The 5877-nt window shown below is 49.3% G+C and overlaps 1 protein-coding gene across 6 annotated transcripts in view; it reads left to right on the top strand.

Annotated features, from left to right (window-relative positions):
* The first annotated feature begins 2592 nt into the window (after window positions 1–2592).
* The window catches only part of ILF3 (interleukin enhancer binding factor 3), a 48785-nt gene continuing 45500 nt past the window's right edge, over window positions 2593–5877 (top strand). For all 6 annotated transcript variants that reach the window (XM_023518014.1, XM_012810201.2, XM_012810202.2 and 3 more), the window contains exon 1: window positions 2593–2724. The gene's annotated coding sequence lies outside the window, so the exon portion shown is untranslated. The remainder of the gene's footprint in view (window positions 2725–5877) is intronic.

Below are 5877 nucleotides of genomic sequence, written 5' to 3'. Positions count from 1 at the left end.
TGGCTGGCGCCTTAGCCGGTTGAGCTATAGGCGCCGAGCCACATCTTTTTTTTTGAGACAGAGCCTCAAGCTGTCACCCTCAGTAGAGTGCCATGGCATCACAGCTCACAGCAACCTCCAACTCCTGGGCTCAAGGGAGTCTCCTGCTTCCGTCTCCCAAGTAGCTGGGACTACAGGTGCCCGGCCATTTTTTGGTTGCACCTTAGCTGCTTGAGCCACAGGCCTCAAGCCTCAATTATACATCTTGATACATAAAAACATTTTACCATGTCTGCCAAGTAAAAGGTGTCTGAAGGAAGGAGATTGATTTCACTCTCTGATATCCTTTTTCAAGTTTGACATTTTATATCATGTACCACAGCACTCTACCTAGGGCAACAGAATGAGAGTAGGTCTCAAAAAGAAAAACAAAGCTTGGCGCCTGTAGCTCAAGCGGCTAAAGTGCCAGCCACATACACCTGAACTGGTGGGTTCGAATCCACCCCAGGCTCGCCAAACAACAATGATGGCTGCAACTAAAAATTAGCTAGGCGTTGTGGCAGGCGCCTGTCCCAGCTACTTGGGAGGCGGAGGCAGAAGAATCGCTTAGCGAGCCCAGTAGTTGGAGGTTGCTGTGAGCTGTAAGGCCACAGCACTCTACCCAGGCTCTGTCTCAAAAAAAAAAAAAAAACTTAAGTAAAATATAAATAAATTAGAAGAGCAGAAGGTGTGCTATATAACCATACACTTTCTTTAGAATAGCTAAGAATTTGGAGGAATGTGTCCTGCAAATATACATTGTTGGTCTCTGCCTTGGGGAGAGACTGGGAGAGGTGGCTCACGCATGCAATCCTAGCACTCTTGAAAGATCGAGGCAGGTGGATTGCTTGAGCTCAGGAGTTAAGAGACCAGCTTGAGCAAGAGTCAAACCTCGTCTCTACTAAAAACAGAAAAAACCATCTGGGCTTTGCGGCAGGCACCTATAGTCCCAGCTACTCCGGAGGCTGAGGCAAGATCACTTGTACCGAGGAATTTCAGGATGCTGCGATACTTTGATTCTAAGGCACTCCAGTCATGACAACAGAGAGTGAGACTCTATTTAAAAAAAAAAATCAATTATCCCTATTTCCTAGATGAGAAAACAGAGACTCAGGCAAGTGCATCACACAGGACTCAAACCAAGGGCAGGCACTGGTTTCTGCATCTTTTACTTTTTTGGAGACAAAGTCTCACTATGTCACCCTCTGTAAAGTACTGTTGCATCACAGCTCACGGTAACCTCAAACTCTTAGGCTTAAGTGATTCTCTTGCTTCAGCCTCCCAAGTAGCTAGGACTACAGGCGCGCACATGTTTTTTTTTTTTTTTTTCTCACTCAGTCACCCTAGGGTTGAGTGCCGTGGCATCATGGCTCAGAGACTTCAAACTTTTGGGCTCAAGCGATTCTCCCGAGTAGCGGGGACTACAGGCACCCGCCACAATGCCCGGCTTTTTTTTTTTTTTTTTTTAAAGAGACGGTGTCTCGCTCTTTCTCAAGCTGCTCTCCAATTCCTGAGCTCAGGCTATCCACCTGCCTCGGCCTCCCAGAATGCTGGGATTACAGGCATGAGCCACCGCCCCAGGCCTAAGGATTCTGCATCCTTTTTTTTTTGATCCAGGGCTGGGTTTGAACCCACCACCTCCGGTATATGGGGCCAGCGCCCTACTCCTTTGAACCACAGACGCGGCACCGCCCAGAATTCTGCAATCCTTTAATTCGCTACTCTGTACGTTTTTGCACAGAAGACCTATATTAACCAGTACGTTTTGAACGACTTCTCTCCATTTTCAACACCTTGCTCCTCTTGCTCCAAATTCCTGCAACGCGGGGATCTGTCAACCTGCCTATGAGCGCCAACCCTACCCAGGAATTTAGTTTAATCACAGACGGTACAGTAGGGACCTCACGTGGGACCTGGGAGGATTCGACGACACTAAGCTCCTAAGAAGGCACCCAGTCATTGGTGCCCTTACTCATAACCGTCAGGGCTGCCTGTGGCTGAGCGCCTTTAAGTCCCACCCCTGGATTTCCCACGAACTGTTCTGATTCCCGCTGGAGGATGAACATCCCTGACGAAGCTCCGGTCTCTAAGAAACACACACTAGTCTTAGAGGCGTTTCCGTTAACGTACTCAGAGCGACTAGCGTAAGGTAGCTGCTGCGCAGGCGTGCAACCCCGCATCACGTGGTAATGGCGGCTCAAAACTAGCCATTGCCAAACCAGAGCAATGACCTTATCAAGTGATATAGATCTACCAATACAACCCTGGGAAAGTGAGGTTAGCCCTTGTCACGTGGATGAGGAAGTTCGGATAGCGCCCCTGTCACGTGATAGAGCAAAGCTCTGTAAAGGCAAGGAAAGTGACTGAACGCACGTGACCGACCCAAGCAACGCCCACGCTTCTGTTCACGTGATGACAGCCCGCCTCCTTATCTCTTTTCATCTCTCCCTCCCACTCAGGCTGGGCCTGCGTCTTGCCGCAAAGCGACGACGAGGGGGCGGGGCTCCGGCCGGTCACGTGCCCCCGCACCTCTCCGGCGCGCGCCTGCTCGCTCGCCCCCGGCTCCGGCTCCTCCTCCTCTTCTCGCCATTGCAGTTGGACTCAGCAGCCCGGCGCGCACCGCGTGGCTTTTGGGGGGAGACCCTGGCGGGCTGTGGCAGGAGGGTGGCGTCAGCAGCTGTGGTCCGGAAAGTGGACGCTGACAAGGTAAGTGTCAATGTGGCGGCCAGGCTCCCTCCCGTTCTGCCCCTCCCCCGCCCTCCTCAACTCTGTCCCTACTGAAGGGTCGCAGTGATAATGCCAAAGCTCCTTACATCCTCCGCCTTCGCTTGGTCCCCTTGCCCCTGCTCCTGGCTCATTCCTCTCGCGCCGGCCTTGCTCCCGCCCTCAGCCGTTACTCTTCCCCCATTGTGCGAGGAAACAAAATGGCGGCGGCGGCGAAGGCCCGGTGCGCGCGCATCTGCTCCCCCCTTCGCGGCCCCTCGGCCGGCGGCGGCGCCACGCGCGGGAAGGGCGCGCGCACCGAGCCCGGGCCTCCACCTCCCCGGGGCAGGGCTTTGTCTGTTGTGGCGCCCAGGCTACGCGCGCACGTGTCGGGAGCACACACCCCCTGGAGCCCGGAGTATTCCGTCCGGGGTTACCCCCTTTTCGTACCCCATCCTTCTTTTTTTGTCTCCGTCCCGCCATGGGTTCCTGGAGGGTACTAGGTTTCCGAGGCGGGAAACGTGGGCTCCTTTTGTCCCCGTAGGGCAGCGAAAGTCGGACCTGGTCCTTGGAAACCCCTTTCTGACGCCGGTTGCAGAGGAAACCTTTGTGGGTTCTCCAGTTTCCCAAATGTCTGGTCAGGCAGGCCTTCCTCAGATCAGTATTCAAACTTGAGAGGGTTTATAGGTTTCCTGTTGTTTAGTTCAGGTGTTTTCAGTGAAATTGAGTGTTTTTCAGATCGCTTAGGATTTGTAGCGTCCCCACAAACTGATCTACTGTGATGTTTGGGTGTATCGTAATCTGTAAGATTGGGATCCGAACATGGATGCTCAAAACCTTTTTTACCTGCATTTTCTCAGTCAATTGACTGATTTTCATTCCTGTGGTTACTCAAGGGTTTCTACCCCAGTTAATCCTATGCCTGGGTGAATTATGCCAAGTGTGCGCTGATCTGCATTCTGTCCCCCAGCTCAGCGACCAAATTGGGGGAGAGTAAGTAATCTCAGTAGTTAAAGTTGGAGCAGGATGGATCCGCAAGGATGCATGAATTTTAGTGATAAGCCTTCATTGTCTGGACTTGAGTATTCAGTCATTTTTAGTCTGTCTTTCTGGTTGTTCAAGATTCTACTCTTTAAAATGAGTGGTGTGATTGATATTTGGGGTCTCTGGTAGAACAAGAAATGCTTTCTGAAGTTAGGATTCAAATTTAGGTCTTTTAAGTTCTCTTTTCCTCAGATATTTGTGGTTGGGAATCTCTAAGGATTGCTGACAGTACTGTCGCTATGCTTTGAGTGTGATGCTTTGTGTGTGGTCTCGTGGGATGTAGCTACTGCACCCGCTCAGACTGAATGAAATGTGGGAACCATGGCTTCATTCACAGCTGGAGAGGATGGAGGAAAATCCCAGGACACTGGGAGGTGCTGCTGTCCCTATCTAGTAGTGTTGGAGTCTTTGCCCCAGAACTGTCTCTTCTTTATGTGGATATCTTGATCCTACATAGGCAAGAGATCTGTGAATGGAATCTGTACAGGCCTGACTGTTGCCTGAAGTATTTCTTAGTTTTGGTTGCTGGCTGGGGGATGATGGCGATGCTTGGTCCGGCCAGCACTGGGCACTTATTTAACAGTCTCTTTATCTAAGTGGATCTTGGATAGCTTCTTTCTGTAGCTGATAGGTACTAAATTGTTTGCAATTTTTCTTTTTCTTCTCCTGATAGAACATGTCTAGTGCCTGTAGGCAAAAATTCCATTAGCTTTTAGTATTAATAGTTTTGGAGGTTCATGTTCCTGAGAGTGAGAAATTTAAAGCTGTTTTTTTCCTCAGATTCTTCTGTCAAATACCACGCTTACAAAGAGCAGCTGCTAATTTTGATCATACAAATATGATGCTCCTGATTAAAGGCCGGCAGTGGTTCTCAATATTGTGATAACCCCCAACCATAAAATTACTTTCCTTGCTACTTCATAACTGTAATTTTGCTACTGTTATGAATTGTAATGTGCTTTCTGATGGTCTTAGGCGACCCCTGTGAAAGGGTTGGGGGTCTCAACCCACAGGTTGAGAACCACTGGCCTATAGGAAGGAACATGTGGAGCCATTAATGGGGAAAAAGCCTTTTTATGTGACAGCCTCTTGGTAGACAGCAGACAGCATCTCCTCTTTCCTTTAGCAAGATGTGGGATGTAGCAGTGTTCTCTTTTATTTTCTTTCTTTCTTTCTTTCTTTTTTTTTTTTTGAGGCAGAGTTTCAGTTTGTCTTTCTGGGTAGAGTGCCATGGCTGGTCTCCGACTTCACGTTGGCCTCCAAGTATACTAGGATTATGTGCCTGCCCATAAGTACTCTTAAATTCTTTCTTTTCTTTTTTTTGTTTTGAGACAGAGTCTCAAGCTGTGGCCCTGGATAGAGTGCTATGGCGTCAACAGCTCACAGCAACCTCAGACTCGTGGGCTTAAGCGATTCTTTTGCCTCAGCCTTCCAAGTAGGTGGGACTACAGGCACCCACCACAATGCCCAGCTAATTTTTTTGTTGTTGTTGCAGTTGTCAGTGTTGCTTATTTATTTTTTTTTTGAGACAGAGTCTCACTTTCTCACTCTCAGGAGAGTGCTGTAGCGTCATAGCTCACAGCAACCTTAAATTCTTGTGGTCAGACAATCCTCTTGCCTCAGCCTCCAGAGTAGCTGGGACTACAGGCACCACCACAATGCCCGGCTTTTTTTTTTTTTTTAGAGACGAGATCTTGCTCTGGCTCAGGCTGGTCTCGAACCTGTGAGCTCAGGCAATTTACCCACCTTGGCCTCCCAAGTACTGGAATTACAGGTGTGGGCCATCTCGCCTGGACCATGATTATTGTTTTTTAGCTGGCCCAGACTGGTTCAAACCCGCCAGACTTGGTGTATGTGGCCAGTATCCTAACCACTGAGCTCCGGGTGCTGCCTTTTTTCTTTTCTTTCTCTCTTTTTTTTTTTCCCCCTGAGACAGAGTCTCGGTTTGTCTCCCCCAGTAGAGTGCTTTGGTGTGATAGCTCACAGCAACTGCTAATTCTTGGGCACAAGTGATTCTCTTCCCTCAGCCTCCCAAGTAACTGGGACTACAGGCACTGGCCACACTGGCTTTTTTTTTCTTTTTTCTTTTTCTTTTTCTTTTTTTTTTTTTTT

Source organism: Otolemur garnettii, unplaced genomic scaffold (assembly GCF_000181295.1).
Source record: "Otolemur garnettii isolate 467f Iridium unplaced genomic scaffold, OtoGar3 scaffold00127, whole genome shotgun sequence".
NCBI classification, from domain to species: Eukaryota; Metazoa; Chordata; class Mammalia; order Primates; family Galagidae; genus Otolemur; species Otolemur garnettii.
The sequence above is the reverse complement of the archived record's forward strand: the minus strand, read 5'-3'. Positions and strand labels throughout refer to the sequence as shown.